Source organism: Balaenoptera borealis (genome assembly GCF_965194805.1).
Source record: "Balaenoptera borealis genome assembly, chromosome: 11".
Taxonomy (NCBI): Eukaryota; Metazoa; Chordata; class Mammalia; order Artiodactyla; family Balaenopteridae; genus Balaenoptera; species Balaenoptera borealis.
This window is the reverse complement of record NC_138868.1, coordinates 69,987,139-70,014,776: the sequence shown is the minus strand read 5'-3', so window position 1 is coordinate 70,014,776 and position 27,638 is coordinate 69,987,139. Positions and strand designations below refer to the sequence as shown.

Sequence of the window (27,638 nt, the reverse complement as noted above, 5' to 3'; positions counted from 1 at the left end):
TAGACACAACGGGGGAAAAGAAGACCTTTTAACTCCTGAAAGTCAAGCTATACCCAGAATGTCCTCGGAAGCAAAACCAATGGTTTTCTTTCTTTTTTTTTTTTTTAATTGGAGTATAGTTGATTTACAATAGTGTGTTAGTTTCAGGTGTACAGCAAAGTGATTTGGTTATACATATATATATGTATATACCTGTATTCTTTTTTATTCGATTTTTCCATTATAATTTATCACAGGATATTGAATATATAGCTCCCTGTGCTATGTGTGTGTCTGTTAATCCCATACTTCCAATTTATCTCTCCACTTTGGTAACCATAAGTTTGTTTGCTTCGTCTGTGAGTCTGAGTCTGTTTGGTAAATAAGTTCATTTGTATCATTTTTAGATTCCACATATAAGTGATATCATAAGATATTTGCCTTTGTCTGCCTGACAAGTCACTTAGTATGATAATCTTTATGTCCATCCATGTTGCTGCAAATGGCACTGTTCATTCTTTTTTATGGCTGAGTAATATTTCATTTATATATCAATATATACCACATCTTCTTTATCCATTCATGCGTTGATGGGCATTTAGGTTGCTTCCATATCTTGGCTATTGTAAATAGTGCTGCTATGAACACTGGAGTGCCTGTATCTTTTTGAAGTAGAGTTTTCGTCTTTTCTGGATATATGCTCAGGAATGGGATTGCTGGATCATATGGTAACTCTGTTTTTAGTTTTTTAAGGAACCTCCATACTGCTTTCCATAGTGGCTGCACCAGTTTACATTCCAACCAACAGTGTAGGAGGATTTCCTTTTCTCCACACCTGCTCCAGCATTTATTATTGGTAGACTTTTGGATGATGGCCATTCTGACCATTGTGAGGTGGTACCTCATTGTAGTTTTTTTTCTTTTTTTTAATTTTATTTATTTATTTATTTATTTATGGCTGTGTTGGGTCCTCGCCTCCATGCGAGGGCCCCCTCCAGTCGCGGCAAGTGGGGGCCACCCCTCATCGCGGTGCGCAGGCCTCCCACCATCGTGGCCTCTCCCGTTGCGGAGCACAGGCTCCAGACGCAAAGGCCCAGCAATCGTGGCTCACGGGCCCAGTTGCTCCGTGGCATGTGGGATCTTCCCAGACCAGGGCCCGAACCCGCGTCCCTCGCATCAGCAGGCAGACTCTCAACCACTGCGCCACCAAGGAAGCCCCCTCATTGTAGTTTTGATTTGCATTTCTCTAATAATTAGCAATGTTGAGCATCTTTTCATGTGCCTGCTGGCCAAAACCACCGGTTTTCATGAGGACCGGGTGGTGACACTAGTTCACAGTTTTAGTCAGTGAAAGAGACAAGTAAAGATAATTAAAATACAGTGAGCTGAGGGTTGACAGGTATCCAGGTGGAGAAGCCACAAGAGGTCAGAGCACCGTGTGAGTAAAGGTTTGGAAACATCCAGGATGACTTCACAAAGGGCATCTTTCAGCAGAGTTTTGAAGGACAAGTCGAAAACCATCAGGTAAAGAGAGTGATGATGACATTCAAGGCATGACAAATGTAAAAAAAAAGACTTAACAAGACTAAAAAGCAAACAGCGGCCAGAGAGTGAAGGTGCCTGTGTGCCAGGCTAAGGAGTATGGACTTCATCCTGTCAGCAATTGGGAGATATTCAAGGGTTTTAAGGGCTGATAGCCAGTCTAGCCACGGTGATCTAATAGGTTGCCTGAGGATCTGTTACACTTTTGAGTATCTGAGCCTAATAGGAACACATTTTCTGTTCTTTGCATTGCTGGCATTAATCACAACTAAGCATCGTCACCTACAATTTTTGGCTCACTCTAAAGCATATGCACAATATAAAAATGGCTTAATTGTCTGCTTTTCCAGTATCTGATGATGCCTTCAGGATACTGTGAATACTACAAGTGGCAGGTCACCACCTAACTCATGGATAAGGGGCAGTGCCAATATTAATCTGAATATTAAATATCAGTAAAATTTAAATGCTTCTAATCTTGGAGGAGAGGTTAAAGTAAACGTATTTAGAAATTACAAAATGCATTTTGCTTGTGCCCACTCTGCTCCTCCATTTGCCTACGGACAGATGCTGTATGTGTTTGTTCCTCGCTATATTCTCAGTGCCTAGAACAGTGCCAGGCGGCAGAGTAGAGATTCAATAATAATTTTAAAAAATTATTTATTGATTGATTTTTGGCTGCGTTGGATCTTTGTTGCTGTGCACGGGCTTTCTCTAGCTGCGGCGAGCTCTCTTCGTTGCGGTGTGCGGGCTTCTCATTGCGGTGGCTTCTCTTGTTGTGGAGCACGGGCTCTAGGCACGCGGGCTTCAGTAGTTGTGGCTCACAGGCTCTAGAGCGCAGGCTCAGTAGTTGTGGCGCATGGGCTTTGCTGCTTCGCGGCACGTAGGATCTTCCCAGACCAGGGCTCGAACCCGTGTCCCCTGCATTGGCAGGCGGATTCACTGGCAGGTGGCAGTGCACCAACAGGGAAGTCCCCTCAGTAATATTTTGTATTGACTGAAAGGGGTGAATTTGTTTTATTTTTAATTTTAAAAAAATTTTTATACATTTTTTAAAGGTTACTTTCTATTTTCAGTTATTACAAAATATTGGCTATATTTCCCATGTTGTACAATACATCCTTGAGCCTATCTTCCACCTAATAGTTTGTACCTCCCACTCCCCCATCCCTATAATTCCCCTCCTCCCGCCCCACCCCCATGAAAGGGGTGAATTTTAAATTGGGTTTTAAAGCAGGTTAGGTGGAGGGAAAGTCAGTCTCAAGAATTTATTGATTTTTTTCAGCTAAAATGAGTCATTTATCATAATGTCGATCCTTGGCTCATATCTCTTGGCTGAAAGTTAAAGAACGCTGAGACTTTTTTTTATTATTGTTAATAATAATAACAGTATATTTGGATAACCTTTTAGTTTTTTGTGGTTGTTGTTTTTTTAAAGGAACGGAGTAGTTCCATTAACATTTCTAGGGGCCTTGAGTCCTTTTTCTTTTTCTTTCTTTTTTTTTAAAACATTTTAATTTATTTGTTTGTTTGTTTGTTTGTTTATGGCTGTGTTGGGTCTTCGTTTCTGTGCGAAGGCTTTCTCTAGTTGCGGCAAGCGGGGGCCACTCTTCATCGCGGTGCGCGGGCCTCTCACTTTCGCGGGCTCTCTTGTTGCGGAACACAGGCTCCAGACGCGCAGGCTCAGTAGTTGTGGCTCACGGGCCTAGTTGCTCCGCGGCATGTGGGATCTTCCCAGACCAGGGCTCGAACCCGTGTCCCCCGCATTAGCAGGCAGATTCTCAACCACTGCGCCACCAGGGAAGCCCCAACCTTTTAGTTTTTGAAGTTGGTTGACATAAATATGTTTTTCAATCAATCACAAAATATTGAGATGACTGCTCAGAAATGTTTTACTGATAGGAGTACATGATCAAAAAGTTGGGAGACCACTGTGTTACTTAGTAAACCCCCATGATTACTTAGTCCCTCCCTCTTCCTCACATATTTTCTGCTGCTTCTATAGAGCCAATATTATGAACAGAGAATTCCTTTTATACACAAAGAATAAAGAAGTTACCCAGAAACCATTTTGAAAACATTTTCTGAGCAATTACTCCACAGATGACATTGGGCTTGGGGGAGAAGAATCTACGGGCAGAAGACAGCAGAGAAAGAAGAGGCAGAAGCCCCCTTTTCCAGCTCTTCCCAAATATAGTCCAAAAAATCAAAGCTGCTCATAAAAATTATCTCAATGCATACTCTCTGCAGCAGTGTTGAATGTTATATCCATTATACAGGTAAGATGATTGAGGCTCAGCAACGTTAAGTACTAATTTATACCAGAGTAACTGGGAGAATATGAATTAACCTAGTAAATATATATCTCAGCTTTCTATATGCAAGGGGTTATTCTAGAGAATGTGTAAAATGCAGAAAGAGGAGAGAGAGACAGACAGGATAGTTGCCATAAAAAAAATTCTGTTTCGTACAGTTTATGTGGCCACCTACTAAAGGAGGCAGCCACAGGTACACATCATATATAAACATAAATATCCAGGTACTTACTCATATATGAAAAAACTTCCTGTTAAATGGTGAAAGGCTGAAAAGTGATAATCAGAGTTAAACAGAACCAGGTAAGGGATCAATTAACACTGCTGTTGGGAGGTGAAAGCACCCAGATAACAGGGCAGAGGGGTAAAGGGAAAAATTACCTTGGGCATAAACTTTACTCAACTTAGTGAATGAATATAGATGCTATTAAGATCAACATCCCCAAATACCCCTTTTTCATGGCCAAGAGCCATTTAAGATTATCAAATGGTTGATGCCAATCAGAAACAAATTTACTGCTCCCTCTGAGAAAACAAAGAAGAAAGTCATGGTAGCTATGGAAAGACAAGGTTTTTATGGAGTTGGATAAATTCCTACCTGTAAAAATAATACAGCTCAACACTATAAAGTACTTTTAACTGCATGGATTTTGGTGGACATTTTATGAAAATTGAACAAATAAATAGTTTAATTTTCTCTGTATAAATGCTATACTTTCCTTAAAAGAGCTCTCAGAACATTATTAAAACATAAAGCAGGGGCTTCCCTGGTGGTGCAGTGGTTGAGAATCTGCCTGCCGATGCAGGGGACACGGGTTCGAGCCCTGGTCTGGGAGGATCCCACATGCCGCGGAGCAACTGGGCCCGTGAGCCACAATTACTGAGCCTGCGCATCTGGAGCCTGTGCTCCGCAACAAGAGAGGCCGCGATAGTGAGAGGCCCGTGCACTGCGATGAAGAGTGGCCCCCGCTTGCCACAACTAGAGAAAGCCCTCGCACAGAAACGAAGACCCAACACAGCCATAAATAAATAAATAAATATTAAAAAAAAAAAACATAAAGCAGATAACATTAATGTATGAGGCAGATAAAAATGTCACAATGGAACCATTTGGGTAAACACACAAACACACCCTCCCACACACATACACACAGTAGAAGGATCTGAAAGACTGTCGATACTGAAGGAGAAGAACTAGAAAAGTGTCAGCCACTCTGTATACACTAGGGTACTGTAGTGACAAAAACATCCGTGAAATTTGGAGAATTTTCCTTGCAGGTGCCTCAGATAGGCTATTAAGTAACTGAAAGAGAAATTTTCTTTCCTACTGATAAGTGCTGCCTAACCAGTCTTAAATCACCTTTTAAATATTCTGTCAAAAAAGTTGATAATATAAGAGGGTAGTGCAGTGACAGGCATTCTTCCTTTTCTAAAAGCTTCTCTCAGAATTTCTAAAGCATGAAAAGTTTTTGCAGTAAATACTCCAGTATTTCTGCAGAAATGTTTAGAAGACCAATTGGTGACAGCAATAGAATCATAACCAAAAAAAATAAGCAACAGATAAATCACAGGAGCTGAAATATATAACTCAGTCAAAAATTGACCAATAAACAACATCAAAACTCCAACCAGAGGTAGCCCAGCACCTATAATGACCAAAAATGATGTTTGATTGTGGGGACGGAAACCTTTAGAAAACCCAAGGATAAAATTAGATGACAGAAGTTTCTATGATCATGCACAGTAGAAACAGTATTTTTCAACAAATCCCAGTATTCTCAAACCAAGGAATATACCCATAAAAAGGAAACTATGCCTTAGGACAATAAAAGTAAGTAGGAAAGCATAGGGGTAAAATTTTGTGACTCTGCATTTGGCAACATGTTCTTAGATGTGACAGCAAAAGCACAGGAAACAAAAGAAACGAGCAGATAAATTGGACTTCATCAAAATTAAAAACGCTCATTCATTCTTCGAAGAACACTCTCAAAAAAGTGAAAGACAATCCACAGAATGGGAGAAAATATTTGCACATCATATATACCTGATAAGAGACTTGTACCTAGAATATATAAAGAACTCTTACAAATCAATGATAAAAAGAAAAATAACCCAATTAAAAAGTGGGCAAAGGACTTGAATAGACACTTCTAGAAAGAATAGATATATCTATAAACAAGGTATAAAAATAGGCAAGAAGTACATGAGAAGATACTCCACATTATTAGCCATTAGGCAAATGTAAATCAAAACCACCATGTGACACGGAAGCAACCCAAATGTCCATCAACAGATGAATGGATAAAGAAGATGTGGTATATACATACAATGGAATACTACTCAGCCATGTAAAAGAATGAAATTATGCTATTTGCAGCAACGTGGGTGCACCTAGAGATTACCATACTAAGTGAACTAAGTCAGACAGAGAAAGACAAATATCATATGATATCACTTATATGTGGAATCTAAAATATGACACAAATGAACTTATTTATGAACTAGAAACAGACCCACAGACATAGAGAACAGACTTGTGGTTGCCAGGGTGGAGGGGTGTGGGGGAGGGATGGATTGGGAGTTTGGGGTTAGCAGATGCAGACTACTATATATAGAATGAATAAACAACAAGGTCCTATGTATAGCACAGGGAACTATAGTCAATATCCTTTCATGAACCATAATGGAAGAATATGGAAAAGAATATATATATATATATATATATACATATATATATATATATACACACACAAAAATATATATATTCAGTTTATATATATATATATACACATATACAACTGAATCACTCTGCTGTACACCAGAAACTAATGCAACATTGTAAATCAACTACACTTCAATAAAAAATAAATAAAAATCAAACAAACCAACAAAATCCCACCACATGATACCACTTAACACCCTGTTGGGTGGCTAAAAACAAAAGTCAGATAATAACACGTGTTAGAGAAGATATGCAGAAACTGGAACCTTCAACCTCTGCTGGTAAGAATATGAAATGGGACAGCCACTTTGAAAAACGGTAGGGAATGCCTCAAAACTTTAAACATAGAATAACCATATGACCTAGCAATTCCACTCCTAGGTATATTCCTAAGAGAGTGAACGTGTATATCCCCATAAAAACGTGTACACGGATATTCATAGTAGCATTGTTCATAATAGCCACTACAACCCAAATGTCCATCTGCTGATGAATGGGTAAACAAAATGTGGTATATGCAGATAATATTCAGCCATAAAAAGAAATTAAGTGCTGATATATATATAACAACATTAATAACCTTGAAGACACTATGCTCAGTGAAAGAAGTCAGTCACAAAAGACCACACATTATATGATTCAATTTGCATGAAATGTCTAGAATAAGCAAAAAAATAGAGACAGAAAATGTTAATTGCTACTTAGGGCTGGGGCACAAGGGGAAAGGAGGGTGACAGCTATAAGGTACAGGTGTGTACAAGTTCTGAAATTGATCGTGGGGATGGTTGTACAACTCTGTGAATATATTAAAAAAAACACCGATTGTACATAAATAGGTGAATTGTGTAGTATGTGAATTATATCTCAATAAAGCTCTTACCAAAAAAAAGTTACTTGGAGGTTGCCAGGGGTTGAGGCTGAGGGTGAAAATATACACGGTATCACAGAAATAAAGGAAATACAGTACATAATGCGGTTTTGAGGTTGACAAACATAGGTATGAATTCCAATTACAATACTCATTAACTGAATGATTTGGGGACAGTCACTTATTCTCTCAAACCTCAATTTACCGCTTCTGAAAAGAAAGTAACAATTACACCAAACTTACAGAATTATAATGACGAGCACCATACTTCCAGTTTGCACTGAAAACTCAGAATTATCTGGTTTCAGTGGCCCACAAACCCCTACAACTACCAGCAAGTGCAAAATACAAACAGCGTCCTTAAGAGGAGCGAGTGCTCGCCAATGTAGCTGCATCCCCAGCCTACAGGCCTGGGCCCTCTAGACCATTGAGTTTGCCACTCCTGGAATAGTAATTGAGACCTTAGGGTTGAAGAAGAAGAATTACTCTTAAAATGCAAAAGCAACTTCAACTTTTAAATACTATGTTACTAAGTCTCAAGTCCCTCACCTCTGGTGCGGAGAGACTTCATTGGTTGTTGTGAAGATGAAAGAAGATGCATGGGAAGAACTGAGCACACAGAACACCTAGCGTGTTAGAGCATTCTGAATGATTTCTCTGAACCACTGGCAGAAGCCAGAAAATTGTGCTGAACAATGAAGGCTCTGGCTCAGTGTTACTATTCACTGGTCTGTGTTTTAATGCCCTCTGAAGTTCTCCTTGACCCACACTAAATGGGGCTTGGAGGCATGTGAAGGTGAACGAATAGACCCTGGAAGGTCTCCCCAAATTAGCTCTTTGCCATCGAGGAAAGCAATTCTCCAGCCAGGTGCTGAGCAGCTATTTGGAAAAGTTCCTGAAAAATTCTTCTCTGGGTAATCAAAAATATAAAAACACCACACAAACAATTTTGCCCCTGTATTATTAATTACCTTTCAGGACAGAAATAAAACAAAACAAATTATCCCCGCTGAGTAGCATGATAACCAGAGACGGCACCAGATGAGCTAAAGCCTGTTTCATGCCAGAGACAAATAGGCCTTGCTCGGTGCCAGAGATAAATTGGACAGACCCAGCTCCTACTAGAAATAACTCTCAAAATACAAAAGCAGGTTTAAGCACTCAGCAGCTTAAACACACACACGCGCACGTGCGCGCGCGCGCGCACACACACACACACACACACACACACACCAGTAGTACATACAAATACATCATGCTCTGCACTCACGCTTTGGCTTCTGAGAGACCATTTGAAATGTAATGTAATGCTGGTTAGGCAAGAGCTTATCTTCAGGAAAGGAAAATTCCCTCTTACCTAAACAAATATTTCCTGGAGTTATTCAAATAAATTCCTATCAGCGGTTAGTAATTTTGCTTCCTGGAATAAGCCCCCTGACAACCAGTACCTCTCAGAGGACAGAAAATGTCCCCTTCTCTTCCAGAGATCCAAGTCTTTTGCACGCCCAGACCCATCCTAGAGAATGATGGCCCTTTATGGGATGCTTCATATCTCAAAGTATTTCTCACAAGCCAGAGGCTGGCGGCAAATGCCTGATATGATAGCAGGAACCATCTACCTTGGCCAAATAAAAAAAGCCATTCCAAAATAAGGCCCATAAAAAAGCCTTCAGGCTTACAAAACTTGCACATTTTGTCAAAGGCAATCCTGGTGAATCTTTACCCCAAAATAAGTCACCCCTCAGGAATAGAGGATGAACTCTTTTATTTTCCTTATTAAATTCAGAACATTCCTAGGTTCTAAGCACATTAGAGGCCAAGATTTCAAGACATATTAAGGCATCCTATGATTCTATTTTCCCCTCTTCCAAACCAGGACAGCCTTACTAAAGCAGAAGTTTTATCACTCCCTCTACTGCTCATGAATTTACAAAGTCTCCCTGCAGTCTGACTGGGGCAGAGAGCTGCAGGCTGTCCCCAGACCGTGGCTGGATTCAGGGTAGGCCCTGCATCAACACCGGAGTTTATCAAGAATGGAGCAATCCCGTCTTGGCAAGATCAGGGCTGCAGAGATAAGCGGGCTGGGGTTAAGCAGGGGGGAAGTCGGGGCTGACTTGTGGCTTGTTGGTTGGTCACAGACCACAAGGCCCAAAGCGGGCAGTGAAGGCGGACCCACAGTGCCAAGAAGAACTTTAATTGGTTTAAGGTCAGTACTCTGAACAGCTTTTTGGGAAGGAATTTAATTTGGGAAGGAATTTAATAGTTAAATTTAAACCTCCTTTGAGCCTGTGATATTTTGCAGGTTATCGACCTAATCACAGTAGAAAACACAGGTGGAGGAGAGTCCTAGAAGGAAGAGGGACCCCACAATCCATCCCACTGCTTCCCATAACGTGGTAGTGGGGTGCACTGAAGGTAGAAGCAACTGAACGGGAAGCCAAGGGGACTCACATAAGGCAGTGTCAACACCCTTGATAAAATACGAGCCAGATTCTTCTATAGAAAGTGAAGATGGAAGAGTGAAGGGTTCAGTGGGAAAACTTGAAAGAGAAACTGGGAGGAATGGGACAGAGAGTAAAAGAAAGATAAAAAAATATGAAAAATGGGTTTGCCAACCAGCAGTTAGAGACTATTTAAAAAGTTGAAAGTGATAAATGCATTCATTGACATGAATTCAAATTTTAATTGAATCCCTACTATAAGCCAAGTTTGGATCGGGGCACGGAGACGTATGAAACAGTGTATGGAGCTCAGAGTTCCGTTGGGAGACAGGTAAGTGAATAGGAAGCTACAATTCAGTGTGTGGTTAGTGCTGTGATTGTGTGGTTAGTGTGTGATTGGGCATTTGTGAATAATAATCTGTAATGGAGTTGTGATTTTTTTTTTCTTCCTCTAGTGGGGCTTGGCAGCCTAAAATTAACAGAACTGAGGACTTTAGTGACCCAGAGGAATGGACTGATAAATTGGGTGTGGAAGCAGTGTGTTCATTATTGTGTTTCAGCACCTTGGAGAGTACCAGGATCAGTGAAGAGCTTTGATTCCCCCCCCGCCCCCCTTTTGGTGGGGGAATTAGAACACAATTACATGAATTAAGTAATAAATCACCATGGCTTTTCACTGAGTAGAGAGGCATGTGAACAGAGAAAGAAGACAAAGGGATTGTGAGAATTCAGTTTCAGGGGTAGGACTCAATGAAATCATACCGGCTTCGCCTTGTTAATGACCTGAAGAGTAGAGAAGTTGATTTTGTTTGAAACGATGAATTTTTGATAATCATCATGAAGTCATTATATGCCCTGAGGATAACGGTGAAGGCAAGGATAGAGAAGATGTTGGTACGGAACACACAGTTCATGGGACAACATCTGGGAGGCTGGTAGATAACAGCGAAAAGAATGGAGAGAATTTAGGGCAAGAGACAGAACATGTTCTTCAACCCTCCTCCTCCATGTTATTCAGAATAAGAGAATAACCTCTACTTGAGAAGGTTTCCAGAAAAGTGAAATCCTCTACAGGGAGGTGGCTATGGGTAAACTCATAAAAACAACAATAGTCATAGCCAACATTTGTTTAGTGCTAATTATTACATCTGGGTGCCGATTTAATCACGGTGCGTGCCATTGCCCCACGTAATCCTCGCCATAACCCTGCATGGACAGCACTATTAGTCTCATTTGAAAAATGAGCAGCCTGAGGCTTTCCGGATTCTTGTTGAACTTGCCTGATAATAAGCTCATAGTAGCAGAGCCAGGATGTCAACACAAAGTGTACTCTTAAGCAACAGGCTACAGAAAAGGATGACAAGTGTAAGATTTGGGGTGAGTGGGATCATTTATGTGTGTTTGTATGTTTTTGATTAAAAACATAAAATGGCATAAACTTCCCCAAATGAATCTGTGAGTACTGCTGATTCTGTGAATGACTGAGCCAAGTCTCGCTCTGGACCAGCCATGAGGAGGGTGGGTGGCTGCCAGGATTAGTCAACCCAGGCCACCGCTCTCCCTTTCTGCTCAGAACACAAGGCACAAAGGGGCAGTGATAAGAGCAGCTTCCCTGCTTGGCTGGGCTGTGGGTGTTAGCTCAGAACGAACTGACCAGAAGGTGGCCTGGACACGCCTGAATGAACAAAGCAATACAAACCTTAAAGAAAAAACAAATTTGTCCCAGGAGTTAAAGTACACAAACTGTTATCCCAGAAGGCACTTGGCTTAATAACAAAGGAAAACATCTTCAAACAACCACAACTTCCCATTTCCATTTAAAACTAATTTTATGGCATGCAGTTCAAGTTATTTCCAATGTAAAGTTACATAAGAATATTATTCCTAACCATAACCAAAGGAAACATTTTTTTTTTTTTTTGCACTCAGCTCCTTAAATCGTTAACACTGCAGTACCATCCCTAGTACACCATAGCAGTGATAATCGCAGAAACTCAGAATCATCTCGTCGAGCCATCATGTTTTCCAGGAAGAGAAAAATCTATCTGGGCTTATGGTATCTCTGCAAATTTTCACTTTAAAGCACCAACTAGTTCTAGATATCACAGGAAGAAACTGGAATGAGTTTTGTTTTTTTTTTTTTGGTCTCAAAGCTTTTGTTATGACCAAAGGATTGAAAAACACGCCTCTGTAATATTAGGTATTCTCTTTCTAAGATACTAGTGAATTAGCACAGCCAGACAAATGAATAAAAAGTGCTACAAGCTCTTTAATCCCCAGTGGCATCACTACCCCAAATCACATAAGCTTCTGTGCAGCAGACACATCAGAATCAGAAGGTATGGGGAGGATGTTTCATACTTTCTCCAGTGCCAGCCACGGAAGTGCTCGCAGCCAGTAAAGAAACCAGCAACAACACAGCAGGACACATACCACATATGGTTCCTCTTAAGGAAAGGGGACTCTTCTGCCTTATAATCAGCACCCATGGGCCATAGGAAACTTAAGGCCTGGAACAAAAGCAGGGCGCAGGAGAATTCTTTTAAAGAATTCTTTTTTTTTTTAGAGATTTATTTGTTTGTTTGTTTTGTTTTGTTTTGTTTTTTTTGGCTGCGTTGGGTCTTCGTTGCTGCACGCGGGCTTTCTCTAGTTGCGGCGAGCGGGGGCTACTCTTTGTTGCGGTGCACATTGTGGGGCTTCTCATTGTGGTGACTTCTCTTGTTGTGGAGCACAGGCTCTAGGTGCATGGGCTCAGTAGTTGTGGCACACGGGCTCAGTAGTTGTGGCTCGCGGGCTCTAGAGCGCAGGCTCAGTAGTTGTGGCGCATGGGCTTAGTTGCTCCACGGCATGTGGGAATCTTCCCGGACCAGGGCTCGAACCCGTGTCCCCTGCATTGGCAGGCAGACTCTCAACCACTGCGCCACCAGGGAAGCCCCAGGACATACTTCTTGACTTTTATATTATGTTAGGAGGAAGTGAGATCAAAGATTGGGGTTAGAGTTAGGTTGTAGACGTTACAAGCATTAATATCATCCACCAAGCCACCTACTTCTGCTATATCTCCTCTAGTTACGACAACCAATGCTGCCAAGTCCTCCATTTTCTTTCTCTCCTGAACTAAATCCTATCCCACTCTGCCTCTCACAATGATAAAGAAATAATGAATTCTAGAACTTCTGTCCTCGGTTTCCCCATCAGTGCCCCTCTAGGGCTCAGATTTGCTCCTAGTGTGGCAAAAAAAAAACAGCTTCATTCTCTGTTTTGCACATAAACTTCTGGTTTTCATGAATAGTATCAGCCTTCTCACATTTGAAAGCTGAACAGGTGCCCAGTAACTCCAGGGTCAGAGTGTTCCCAATGTGAATTCCTTCTTTCTGGAAGAAACAACCTCTCTAAACTCTAAGTTGTTTTAAGCCAATACTTGTGTCTCGTTATCTTGACACAAAGTAGAAACTCCACAAACATTATTACTTCAAAAGGAAAATATCTGTTATCTGGACAAGATCTAGCCTTTGACCTAAATATAAAGAGGTGATGCTTATACTTGCAAAAATACAACTGGACTGTTTATTTTTAGCCATAATATTATCAAATGCCATAAGGGAGTAATATTATTCCTTGAAAACTGGGGATTTCTTTCTTTTTCTGTTTCTATTTTCTTTTATGCCCCCCTCCCATTTCTAATTTCTTTTTTCTTTTCTTTCTTCAGTAAATTTTTTATTAAGACTTTATCAAAGACGGGACTTCCCTGGTGGCACAGTGGTTAAGAATCCACCTGCCAATGCAGGGGACACGAGTTCGAGCCCTGGTCCAGGAAGATCCCACATGCCGAGGAACAACTAAGTCCATGCGCCACAACTACTGAGCCTGTGTCCTAGAGTCCGTGAGCCACAACTACTGAGCCCGTGTGCCACAACTACTGAAGCCCGTGTGCCTAGAGCCCGTGCTCGCAACAAAGAGAAGCCACTGCAATGAGAAGCCTGTACAACACAACGAAGAGTAGCCCCCGTTCACCACAACTAGAGAAAGCCCACATGCAGCAACGAAGACCCAACAGAGTGAAAAAATAAATAAATAAATTTATATTAAAAAAAAAAATACTTTATCAAGAGTGTTAGAGACCATGTTAGAAGAAAAGAGTAGCCTCTACAGCAAAAATACCAATAAGTCCTGAGACTTAAAGAAACTTCAAGTTATTTATCTTATAAATAGCAGACCAAGGACTTGAATCCAGAACTCATTAATCTAAAACCAGAATTCATTTCACCAGAAGAGTCTGCCTCTCCCCATCTCTCAACAGTCAATGAAGTACATTCCTTATATTTACTGACAATAGTAAATAGGAGTGCTGTCCTTCATTTTTAAAGCAGAATATTTTGTTTTCCTCTCTCTAAGAATCTTCAAGTGAGCTGGAATTTACTAATATGATTCTTAAACATGACTTTTTCCATTTGAGTGTGTGGCTTGCTATAAAAAGAGACACTCAAAACTAAATAATTTCAAATTTAATTATTCAAGTAATAATTAGTTACAAACACATCATATTTTGATGTTAAAGAAAGAAAGAGTGTCCCTTTAAGTGATTTTGCCATGACTTTCTACTGTCATTCGATAACTGCTTGGTGCTGAGAAGGCTGAAATTTTCATTTGAATTCTTATATTTAAGTTTTTACATCACTGGCTGCCACTTCAGGGTATGAGCAATTTGTAATGTTAGCAATTCTTTAGAAGCTGAATATTAAAATCTACTTTTATATTTCAAGGGTTATTTCTAATTACATGCACAATTGCTGACCCATCTGCCTACTTCATAGATGTCTGTGATTATATATGCTTGAATAATTACTGAAAATTAAATAACATCGTAAACAGTCAAATTAATTTCTTTGAGCATACCAAAGGCAAGAAGGCTGTGCTAAGACAAAATATGATTTGCCCTAAGAAGCATAAAGACAGGCTTATCTTATACCTCACTGAATTTGTCACATTCTATCCTTACTTGCTAGAATCTTTTTAAAAAAATTCTGAAATTTGAAACAAGTAACACCTGAGAATTATTACTGAACAGCAACCAACCTTAGCTGGATGAGCAATTTAAAATTTTAGTCTAAAGATGTTTCACTGTCAAAACAAGTCCACAGCGTGTTTCCTGTAATAACACGACCAAGCGTAGCAGTTTCAGTAAGAAATGATTTCCTTGCATGTTCTAATGTAATAGAGAACTGTAAAAGACTAAAAATTCCTGGCCTGTCTTCTGTTTCTACAATAACAGGCATTCGTTGTAAAATATGAAAAAAAATATGAAAGGCTGGATTTCAAAGTCCATGAAAATGATATTTATCCAAATTTTAGTAGAGAAGTTGAGGGAAAATGGCTGAGAAAACACACAAGCGCGCACACACACACACACACACCCCTCACGGGAAAAAGACAAAGATCACCTAAGTAAGTTGCAATAGTGAAACAGGTCAGGTGGGAGGAAGCCTAAGGAAGAGGTCTCCCTGTTTTAAATGTAGAAGGTGAGAGAAAATTAGATCCTTTGTTTTAAAGTTGGCTGAGAGCGTTGGTATTGACATAATAGTTTTCTTAGAGTAGAGAGATTTAGAAAGTCCCAAGAAAGGCAAATTTGAACCATATATTTCCACTACAGGTTCTTTCAGAGAATGACCCCCAGGCTGAACCCAGACATCTGATGAAGTTGAGGATATTTTCTGGCCTCCAATTGGCCTATAGAAACCACTGGGGCTTAGCCCTGCCACAGAGGGATCGGGTCGAAGACACAGATAGAGGATGATGGGTAGAAAGGAAAATGTACTTTAAGGTTCAGACTCATCTGGGCCATAGAATTTGGGAATCTGGAGGCTGGGCCACACTCAAAGACTGAGGCTAGTGAGTGGCCTGAGGTCAGATCCAAGTGGTAGCTCAGGTACCAGGAGAAGAGCAGAAAAAAGGGCTGGTTCATGGAGCAAGTGACAAGCAGCAAGTGGGCTGGGTAGAGACCTCAGAGCCAAAGAGGCAGCTTAGCTGGAATGCTGCTGAGGGAGGTCAGAGGGGCAAGCAAGGGGCCTGCTGAACACAAAGAAAGAAACCCATAATGAGCTGCCAGAAGACCAAGGGTATACTCCAGTTGGGGCCAAAAGGCAAGTGTCTCCTGGATCATCCAGGGTCCAAGATACCCCAAAGACCAATGGATGTCGACACATCATCATATCAAGCCATGTTTAAAACCATGTTTTTTTTTTTGTTTGTTTGTTTTTTGTTTTAAAGTATTTGTTCATTTATTTATTTATGGCTGTGTTGGGTCTTCGTTTCTGTGCTAGGGCTTTCTCTAGTTGTGGCAAGCGGGGGCCACTCTTCATCGCGGTGCGCGGGCCTCTCACTATCGCGGCCTCTCTTGTTGCAGAGCACAGGCTCCAGACGCGCAGGCTCAGTAGTTGTGGCTCACGGGCGTAGTTGCTCCGCGGCATGTGGGATCCTCCCAGACCAGGGCTCGAACCCGTGTCCCCTGCATTGGCAGGCAGATTCTCAACCACTGCGCCACCAGGGAAGCCCTAAAACCATGTTTTAAATGTTAACTAAAATCCTTTTCTATAAGTGGTTTCTTAAGAGTACAGCTCTCCGAGATGCAGACCTAAGTTAGATTCCTGCTTCTCTGTCTGCTGGCTATGTGACTTTGGGCAAGTCAGTTGACCTCAGTTAACAATATACATACCACTTAACATTGTTGCGAGAATTAGAAAAGATACTGTATGGGAAGTGTTTAGCACAGTGTCCAGCACAGGGCTCTTCCCCAGGCAATTCATGTTCTCATCCTCTTTATGATGGCTCCCTCCCAAAATGCCCCCCATCACGCCTCCACCGATGGGTTTAGACACAACCCATCCCCAGACTCCTGGAATCTGGGTTTAGCGTCCCCCAACCCTGAGTTTCCACAGCATCCTGTCTCATCAGAAGACTTATCATACTGTGCTACTCCTCCCCATCTATCTCTGTGCCCCACTGAACCTTGAACTCTATGACGGCAGCAACCACATGCACCTTATTTGCTGGGCCATCTCCAAATTCTAGGAAGCGCCTGGCAAATAGTAAGCAAAGCATTCACTTTGCTGAGTTAATAAATGAGTGAACGAGTTCAGGGTCTGGATCCTCTGTAATCTCTTAAACAATGTTGAGCTCTCCTTTTCTCAATTAAAGTAGCTATTACCCATGATAATATTTTTTCTTAATTACACAGATTTATACTGTGGCTTATGTCCTGCATATATGTAGGTATACCCCTAACAATATATTTTACATTTTCTTATTGCCACCCTCTTCCACATTTAGCAGGGGGTCAACAAACATCCAATGAATTAAATTAGGTTCCTGACTTTTGGCAAATCAATTAAACTTTGTGTATCTCGGTTTCCTTCTCGGTAAAATGGTTACATAAGCTCCGGACACCTTTGATTCTATGCTTGTACTAAAAGAAAAAAATCAGGTGTGAATTACCACTCAACACATTGATATACAGCACAGACCCACATACACAATCCGTCTTCTTATAATTTTCAGTTAAGGTGCCATAGGATATCAAGAAGCAGAGGACTCCCAAATCAAATCCTGTATCCAAGGAAAGAACTGCGTTTCCATATGGAAGGGCACTCATTTTGCTAAACGTCTGTGAAGACCCAAATCCGCTCATGCCAAGGACAGTTTTAGCATGAAGGCTATCAAGTAACATACTTGCACACACAAAGCCCGTTTTTGTAAAAGAGAGAAATGTAGCAACCAGGTGGAAGGAACAAGGTAATTTCAAAAGTCCTAGCTTTCTCTTGGCAGGGGATTTGGGTAATAGCTTGCCAATTGCTGGTTACTGCTGCCAAGGACCAAGACTGCTGTGTTCAAATTGCTGGCAATGGCCACCTATTGTTTGTGAATTTCTATCTTAGCAGGGACTCTGCAGAGAGGCTACTCAGGACAGCAGGGAAATGGATTTGGCCAATGCTCGCCGGGGTCATCACTGCCTAATGTAGAGAAGTCACAAGAGAGCAACTTGAGAAAGCGGACACATATGAAAATCTCCCTGAAAACTTTCCTGAATCTTTAGCCAAATATAAATATATACATATACATATATATGCATATATATGTACATACATACAGATGGATTATGTCTTCTGCAAAATAAATCAAAATAATATTAATAATTATCCACTGTAATCGCTGAACATTTACAAAACCACAGCTTGCAGCCTGCTGGCTCTTCTCGCTTGGCTGGTAGTCTATTCATTTAAGCTGGGCGGTGAAACACCACTCAATAGCTCATACAACCGGATGAAGGAATCCACTGGGAAATTTTTGTCTGGTGAACTCAAATATAGACACTTTGGCATCTCTTTATGGCTTAATTCCCTAGTGTTATCTGCTAAATACCATAGAAAATGATTTAAAACAAAAATTGGCTTTGAATTCTTGAAGGTTTCTCCCTTTTCTGGTCAAAAGGCCCAGCATTCTAGAGGCCCTGGAGTAAATCCCAACTCTTGTATTTACAAGCTGTGTGATTTGGGTACATTTATAAAAACTCTCCAGGCTTCAGGGTCCTCATCTATAAAATGCAGCTAATCATAATGCCCTTCTCTGGCTTGCTGGAATGAAATGGAGTGAGAGCATATGTGTAAGGCAGCTCCTATTACTAAAAAATGTTGGCTATCATTTCTGTCTCTGTATCCACGGTGTATTGGACAAAAACACAGGCTCTTGAGTCACTGGCTCTGACCTTGAGTCCTTATCCTGCTACTTACTAATTGAGTGACCCTGGCAAGTTCGATTCCTGAATTTCACTTTTTTCAGTGATGAACTGGGAACGATCATATTGATCATTAAGTAGGCTTGGCAGATACACCAAAGTGTGAGTCATCATCATCATGAACCTATACCTTCACTAAATGCCAAAATCACAACATTCGCATATATCTTCTTCTACTATTATTTGGGATCCACTACTTAGTCCGTGTTCCAGCTCACTGGGTCATGGAAACCATGAGGAGAGAAAGGAACTTCAATAATAGGCTGATGGCAGGTGAACAATAGCAACCTTAAACTCCAACATAATAAAACTATGTTATGACTAAAAGAGCAGAAAACATTTTGAATGGGCTTCTTGGTTTGACATATTCTTATATACAACTAGATCTGCTTGTACTAAAATATAGGTTATCGCTTGTCCTAAAGGAAAATGTCCTCATGGTGGGGGACAATGCCTAAGATAAGAAAAATGTGAATGAGTCTGTGAGGAAGTGTGTATCCAATAATATCTATTGCCTTTCCAAGATGAAGAGGCAATTATGACATTTTCAGGCATTAGGGACTATTCTGCACAAAAAAGAAGTATTCTATAATGGGGTTTTCAGGCTTATATAACCTTAGAACCAGACAGTATTATGATCTTGGCAGGCTAATTAGCCAGACTTTCTTTTTTTAAACAACTGACTTAATATACTAAATAAAAGAGAATGTAAGCCCGATGCCAACACTCAATGGTCATTGCTGGTGGCCAATGAAACCTGCAAATGCCAACTTCTCTCACTTCAGTATTACATTCTAAATTCCACACCAAATAACTAGTCTTATAATTTAGGAAAAGCTTTGATTTAAACTGTGTTTAAAATATATTCCTCTTAGTAAGGAAACTGTCTCTCCCTCTTTTCTCTCCTGTCTTCCTAAAACAAAAACATAAAAGTCTGTCTTTGAAAAGATCATTTACTGATACATAAAAGCTACATGGGTATAAGTTTCCAGGGAAACTTAAGCAAGAATCTAAGCACCAAGTCCTTTGAACAAATTAATTTTAGAAATTACACATAGCTTTGAAAATGGTTACAAGGGCCCTAAAAATTGAAAACTTATCACCATCAGATTCAGAGGAAAGACATGAACTTTTTCATATTTAAACAACATCATCAAGCTAATTTCCTTATGCTGTTCTTTTCTCATGGAAAAGTGAAAGACAATTCAAGTACTAGAAAGGCAGCCTCAGACTGTCCTTGTGTTTAACCAGAAGAGCCTAAAGCAAACAACTGGGGCTGAGAGAGAGTTGCATGGAATAGACATTCCCTAGGGAGGAAGTTCTGCTAGGATGAACCAGTAACCAAAGGTCTCAACCATAACTGGTTAGAAAAGCCCTTGATAGGCCAGAAAAACATTTATTTCATCTCCATTTTCCAGAGGAGGAAACCAAGGCTCAAGGAAGCTAGGTAACGTGTCACTGATCTGGCAAATTACTGGACTAAGGATTAGGTTCAAATACATCAGACACAGTCAACTAAAAAGCCTTTGATTCTACACGAATGGACACTGCCTCTCATTAGCCAGGATCTTCCTTTGTAAACTGAGGTCTTGGACGAATAAGATGATCTCTAAGATCTCACTGGGAACAAATATTCTATCAATCAAGGGCCTAAACACTGCCCTGAGATTCCAGCCACCGAAGTCTCTGCCCCTATAATGCAGAAGGCAGCCCCCGGCCCCCCTTCAGCCATGCATCCCCCAACAAAACCAAGAGTCTGAGGACCAAGGAGATGTGCCCACTTTGTGTCACTGCATGACCCTCCCCACACATTCTAAAGTCTAGATTCTGGACCAAGCTCTGGTTTTAGGGATTCTGGAATTCTCTGCCTCAATGACTACCTATAGCCTGTTTCCAGGCTTGAGTGGGTCTCTTCACTGGATCCCTTCTCCCTGGGGTAGCATTGCCCAGGACAGAGGGTTGGTTAAGAGGCAGCTGTTTATAGGAGGCAAGTGTTGGAGCGTGAGAGAGCAGAGCTTAGCCACGTGGCCTGAGGTGTCCACACACGTGCACCTGGAACAGAGCCGGGGGTGAGACGAGAAGCTGGGTAGGAGTAGGGGCTTGCAGGGCCTGCTCTCTCCACTCCACTTTGTCTGGTACTCGTAGGATGCAGAGAACTCTAGTTTTAAATACGGCCTTTCAGATTTGAATATTTGTCAAAGTCTGAGGATGGAACATATTTCATTAACAGTTTTGCCAGCTTGATTTATTACTTTTAAATATTTATACTTGTGGCATGTGGGCCTCTATTTGTTCTCATTTTGATCTTGGACCTGCGAAAGTTAAGGCCATAGGCACGTTTTGTTAGGTTGGTGCCTACGACTGCTTCTTTTAGATTTGAACTAACATTATATAAAAATCGAGGGATTTTGCATGAAAACCATGATTTATAGCATCCCTTGAAGAAAGGGCTGGCCACTTCAATGCAACATTCTGTACTCAATCATCCTTTGGGATTAAAAAGTGGCAACCTTCTTTTATGGGTTGGCCAAGACGTTCGTTCGTATTTTTCTGTAAGATGGCTCTAGTAGCGCTTAGTTGTCTTTAACTTCATTTGTAACAATTTTGTTAGTTGTATTGTGACAGCTGTCATATCAGCGTGCATTTAAAAAACAACATCAAAATTGGTGAATTTTTGTGTAGCCATTTTAGTATTGAAGATGGAAGAAAAAAAGCAACATTTTCAGCATATTACACTTTATTATTTCAAGAAAGGTAAGAATGCAAATGAAATGCAAAAAAAAAAAAAAAAAACAGATTTGTGCAGTGTATGGAGAAGGTGCTGTGACTGATCAAACTTGTCAAAAGTGGTCTGTGATGTTTCGTGCTGGAGATTTCTTGCTGGATGATGGTCCACAGTTGGGTAGACCAGTTGAAGTTGATAGTAATCAAACCGAGACATTAATTGAGAACAATCAATGTTATACCACGCAGGAGATAGCTGACATACACAAATATCCAAATCAAGTGTTGAAAATCATTTGCACCAGCTTGGTTATGTTCATTGCTTTGATGTTTGGGTTCCATGTAAGTTAAGCGAAGAAAAACCTTCTTGACCATATTTCCGCATGTGATTCTCTACTGAAACGTAACGAAAATGTTCTGTTTTTAAAACAAATTGTGATGGGTGATGACAAGAGGATACTGTACAATAATGTGGAACGGAAGAGATCCTGGGGCAAGTGAAATGAACCACCACCAACCGCACCAAACGCCGGTCTTCATCCAAAGAAGGTGATGTTGTGTATATGGTGGGATTGGAAGGGAGTCCTCTATTATGAGCTCCTTCTGGAAAACCAAACGATTAATTCCAACAAGTACTGCTTCCAATTAGACCAACTGAAAGCAGCACTCGACGAAAAGCATCCAGAATTAGTCAACAGAAAATGCATCATCTTTCATCAGGATAACACAAGACTGCATGTTTCTTTGATGACCAGGCAAAAACTGTTACAGCTTGGCTGGGAAATTCTGACTCATCCTCCGTATTCACCAGACATTGCACCTTTGGATCTTTACAAAATTCCCTTAATGGAAAAAATTTCAATTCCCTGGAAGACTGTAAAAGGCACCTGGAACAGTTCTTTGCTCACAAAGATAAAAAGTTTTGGGAAGGTGGAATTACGAAGTTGCCTGAAAAATGGCAGAAGGTAGTGGAACAAAAAGGTGAATACGTTGTCCAATAAAGTTCTTGGTGAAAATGAAAATGTCTTTTATTTTTACTTTAAAACCGAAGGAACTTTTTGGCCAACCCAAATCGATGGGGGTTGGGGGATGGGGGGCAGGACTGTCTGTTTGGCCACCTTCAGTGGTTTAAGGTAAAGCTGCCAGCTGGACCTGTGTAGCCAATGTCCTGTTTTCTGTGCAGCTATTTGACCAGGCTCATACCGCTCCCTTATGTTACCACCTACCTGTCCTGGCAGGCATCTGAGCACAAGACACCTGAGTTGAAGAAACCTTAAGGTATTAGCTGAATCACCTCACCTAAAATTAATCTAACTGAGCTTGTTTTGTGAACAAATAAGTCTGATTTGATGTGATTGAAGATATAACCCCTGGCCTCACAACTCTCTCACTTAAGACAAGAACATGCTGTAATCGCTTGAATTGAGAGAGAAGTCTCTTTAACTCTCCATCTTCCTCTGGTTAAGGGCACACTGGATGAGCAGTTAGTTAAAGAGGTCCTTCCTGACTGTGCTCACAGAAAGAAGATTACCCCCTTAAAAAGCCTTGTTGAAAAATAATGAATTCGAACAATGAGATTATCATTTGTATCCTCGTGTTGGAATCTCAGTCTTTAAAAGAAGGGCAATGCTGTTTGTGCTTCCGTGTGACGATAATATTTTTTCTGGATGTTGAAAACTCTAGGGTGATTCTAATTTCAGTTCAGATCAGAAAGCACCAAGATATGGTTTATGAAAGCAAAATTAATGATGGCCTCAACATCCCTTCTTGGTTTTTTTCTCCTCATCATGTATTAATCTGCTGGGGATTGTTCTACATGTTCAAATACGGAGTATGAATTGCTGTTAATATGCTGTTGCCAGGTTAAAGTACTAGAGAATGTGAAGATGTCAGAAAACAAATCCCAGAGAGAAATGAAACACTGTTTTCCTTAGCTTACAATTACCATACAAATAGACTCCTTCTGAATTTAAATTACAATGACAAAAAAAAAATCCTTTACATTCACTTAAACACACTGACAAGAATGGAAGGGCAGGAGCTGCACACTGCAGTTCTGGGGCTATTATCACCATTTCTACAGCTTCACATGCAAAAACACAATCAGACAACACACTCTCACTTTGAAACTTGGAAAGTATCGTGTTGCAAAACATTACGGCAGACGACATTTCTTGAATTAAAAGCAAAAATCTGTTATCTTCAACCACAGGGAAAAGTTATTATAAACAACGTATGGAAAAATCTAACAAGCACGCAGAGAGAGAAGTGGAAAAAAAATGACAATTTCTCTAAGTGCAGTTGTAAATGTTTCCAGGATCAAAAGCTTAACTTTAGAAATGCCCGGTTGCATCCTACTATCAGTTATCTCAGGATGCGAAGGCTATTTGCTAAGCAACAGCATGTCCAGAGGTGGCTTTGAAATGGCTTTGGTACAGAGCATGAAACACCCATGACTGCACAGGGGAAACGCTGTCTTTAAATAGATGCTTGGCAAGGCAAATTCCCATCCAAACCCAGCACAGTGGGGAAAGGATGTGTAACAGGCAAGAACCAAATCTGACTACATGTTGGATCTGTTTCTTTTACTTTAACCTTTGCTTCCTGTTGCTTTTGTTCACTAAAAGGAAGCTGTCTATACACAATGGCCTGCCTCAGGGAACCCTGCCCCTCTGCCTGAATGTTAAACCAAAGTGCCTTTGTTCAGGGAAACATCCTGGCCCTGCCCACCTGTGAATGGCTGCAAGAAAGAAGAAATTAACACATCCCCACCCCGAGGCTGGCCATTCCAGGGGACAATTGCAAATCTTATGGCCTTTTTACTTTATTTCACTTGCTCACCTCCTCTCCCTCTCTGTGCTATAAAAGAAACTGGCATCCAAACCCCAATAAGATGGTTTTTCAAGAGACACTAGTCTGCCATCTTCTTGGTCTGCCAGCTTTCCGAATAAAGTCGTATTCCTTGCCTCAGCACCTCGTCTCCAGATTCATTGGCCTGTCGTGCGGCGAGCAGAGCAAACTTGGTCTCGGTAACAGATGCACCTGGCCGCCTCTGCTTCTACACCTTCCTGTATAGGTCTTTTCTCTCCTTGACACCTGCACATTTTAAAAATCAACTTCACATCGTCCCTACTCCCTAGCCTTTTGGTTTGGAAGGTATAATGCATGGCCTCTCGACAGAGAGAGTACAAATTTGGACCTCCTTATTTGTAACCTCTCAGAGTAAGAATTCTGGCAAATTTATTCCCTCACTAATTTATCCAATCATTCATTTATTTATTCAACAAATAATTTACTAAACATCTACTACTTGCCAGTCACTGTTCAAGACAGAATATACAGGGGTCAACAAACAGACAAAAGCCCTGTCTTCCTGGAGCCTCCATTCTAGTGGGGAAATAAAGAAGAAGCAAAATAAATATATACTCTGAGATATACTCTGTTAGACAGTGGTAAGTGTTTATGAGAGAAATAAAGCAGGGAGGGGCATAGGAAGAATTGGGAATTGCAGTACTAGATGGGGTGGGCAAGGAAGGCTGCTTTAGAGGGTGGCACTGGAGGAAGGAACTAGTGAGCCAATCATGCGGGGGGTCAAGGGGAAAAGCATTCCAGGCAGCAGGACCAGAGGGGGCCACAGCCCCAGGGCAAGAGTGTGCCCAAGTGCACGGGTGACAGAAGGCAGGCAGTGGGGAGTGGGGCATGGAGGGGCAGACGGGAACCCATCAGAACCATCCTTAGAGGCCAAGGGAAGAACTCGTGCTTTGACCCAGCAAGACCGAACTTTTTTGAGCAGCTGTGGCACAGTGAACGTTAATTACAGCACATGCCTCTGACAGTTCAATAAGACATGGGCACGGTGTCTGGCTCACCTCAGCTCAAAACCTGTCGGAAGGGAGTTAGTTGCTTCACTGCCATAAGATCCAACCACAAGAATGACCATTCCCGCTCAAACAGGAGCTCCCTGAGGGCTGAGGTGGCCGGCTACTCCTTCCTGCCCCCAGAGGAGGGCGCTGTCCATCGAAAGCACCAGGAGTCTTTGTCAATTCTGGGAGCTTTCCTGGTTGGGGACAGGACTCTGGGAACCTCTTCTAAGGGTTACGACTCTGCTAAAGGCCCAGGTTTCACAGTGTGATTTACTTCCTGGGTTGGAGGAGACAGGTCAGGGGATGACAGTCCGTTTGTAATAGGGTTATGTTTGATTTGTGGTTAAAACAGATCCGTGGCTCTACATTTACTTTTTAAAAAAAATTGTACTGACGTATAGTTGATTTACAATGTTGTGTTAATTTCTGCTGTACAGCAAAGGGAGTCAGTTATACATATACATATATTCTTTTTCATATTCTTTTCCATTATGGTTTATCACAGGATATTGACTATACTTCCCTGTGCTATGCAGTAGGACCTCGTTGTTCATCCATCCTATATATAATAGTTTGCATCTGCTAATCCCAAACTCCCAATCCATCCCTCCCCCACCCCCTCCCCCTTGACAACCACAAGTCTGTTCTCTGAGTCTGTTTCTGTTTCAGCTCTACATTTAGTTTTGAAAGGATACCAGCTTCTCCTCACCAACATCCTTTTAGAAATGTATTCACTTTAATGTTTAGCTGAGGACTGTATACCCCAAACAGAACCATCTGAGATTCTTCTTTCCACAAGAGGCCTGACACCAGGGTTCAGGCATGCTCCTCCAGTGCATGGAAATATTGGTTTACAGTCATTCTTCTCTTGACAAAGAACCCAGGAGGCAGGGGAAATTAAAGCTATTTATGGGTAAGGAACCATTTGTTCAGTAGGGATCAATAAAAATGACATGAAATACTGCAAAAATTGTAACAAAAGTCTGAAGACCCTGCCTATCTTAAGGGATGACGTGTTATTCCTTTTGCACTCCCAGGGCCTAGCACAGCACCTGACACGGAGAAGGTTTTCCATATGTGTTTGCTGAATTAATTAATTCATAATTATTACATAAGTCAAGGTACAACAATATCATCAACTCATGGAAGGCCAGAAAATACTGAATTTAGTTACGATGAATTTATGATACAGACCAAACCCACAGGTACACAACACGCTGCTTCCAATATTTTGTTGCTAATGAGGTTTATAGACATCTGGCTGTATTTTTATCACAACCCCTTTCTTTATTTTAACTCTCAGTACAATGGTTGGCCTTCCTCAAAAATAAAGGATCTAAGTAAGATTGCTTAGTAACCGAGATTTGTCTGCTGCTTTTGATTCTCAGGTATAAAATTCTAATTCTAGAGAACTTTTCTATAGGTGGCCTAGGTAGACTTTCATCTTGTAAAAGAGGTTATTCTAAACCTATCATAGATAAAATATGTGAGAGTTTTAATACTGTGACGCATCATATAAATTACAATTATGATTGCAATTATTATTATATCTATTAGCAAAGACCAACTCCCATTTTCCTCTTGTTTATGAAAGTAAAAGGCATTTCCCAAATAATTACCTGCTTTCCCCGCTCCACATGTCAAATCACATTAAAATCCAACATATTAGAAGGACAGCATCACAGAGGTAGAAGGTCACTGTGACATTGTTTTAACTATGCCCACACCTTTAACCATTTCAGTTAATGTTAAGACCTGGCACAAAATTGATGCTGCAATTCCCAAAGTACTTTGATAACCTAGGATTAACTGATTTTAAAAAAGACCAAGGACCACTTAATTTTCTTTTGTGAACACTTATGAAATTTCCAGGACTGTGCACATTCTGATGACTTGTAGACTGTGTCAATATAAAATTTCTTTCGATTCCTCAGAGGCAACTGAATCCAGAGATGACATTTTGAAAATAGTTCAAATGTCAAATGGAAGTTTAAACAAAAGCAATTAGTCAGGAGAATTTCAACCATGGTTGGACTTCAGAAAGGTGTAAGTGCTTTTTGCTACAAAAGGAGTTCAGAAATCCCTGAGCAATGTTAATAAATGATACATATTATCCAAAGCATGTATTTTCTTCCTCCCTCCCTTCCTTCCTTCCATGTTTCCTTAGAGCATCTGCTGTGTGTAAAGCACTGTTATTGTAATGGAAAACAACTCCCTATTTCCCACTGTACCCTGGTGCCTACTGCAGTGTCTGGCACACAATAAGGGCTCAATAAACAACACTGAATGTTGAATAAATGAACAAGTAAACAAATGATAAGTAAGAAACACCCCTTTCTACTCTGAAGACTCTTGTTTTCTTATAATACAAATGCCAGCACATTTCTTATACTATG

General features: G+C 40.8%; 1 protein-coding gene and 1 long non-coding RNA gene across 11 annotated transcripts in view; one reads left to right on the top strand and one right to left on the bottom strand.

Annotated features, from left to right (window-relative positions):
• Positions 1-27,638, bottom strand: part of FAT3 (FAT atypical cadherin 3) — a 702,395-nt gene that overhangs the window by 347,431 nt on the left and 327,326 nt on the right. The window lies entirely within an intron of this gene.
• Positions 14,222-22,779, top strand: LOC309605148. Its single transcript, XR_014231255.1, has 2 exons — positions 14,222-16,086; positions 16,417-22,779. It is a non-coding gene; the product is annotated as an uncharacterized lncRNA (long non-coding RNA).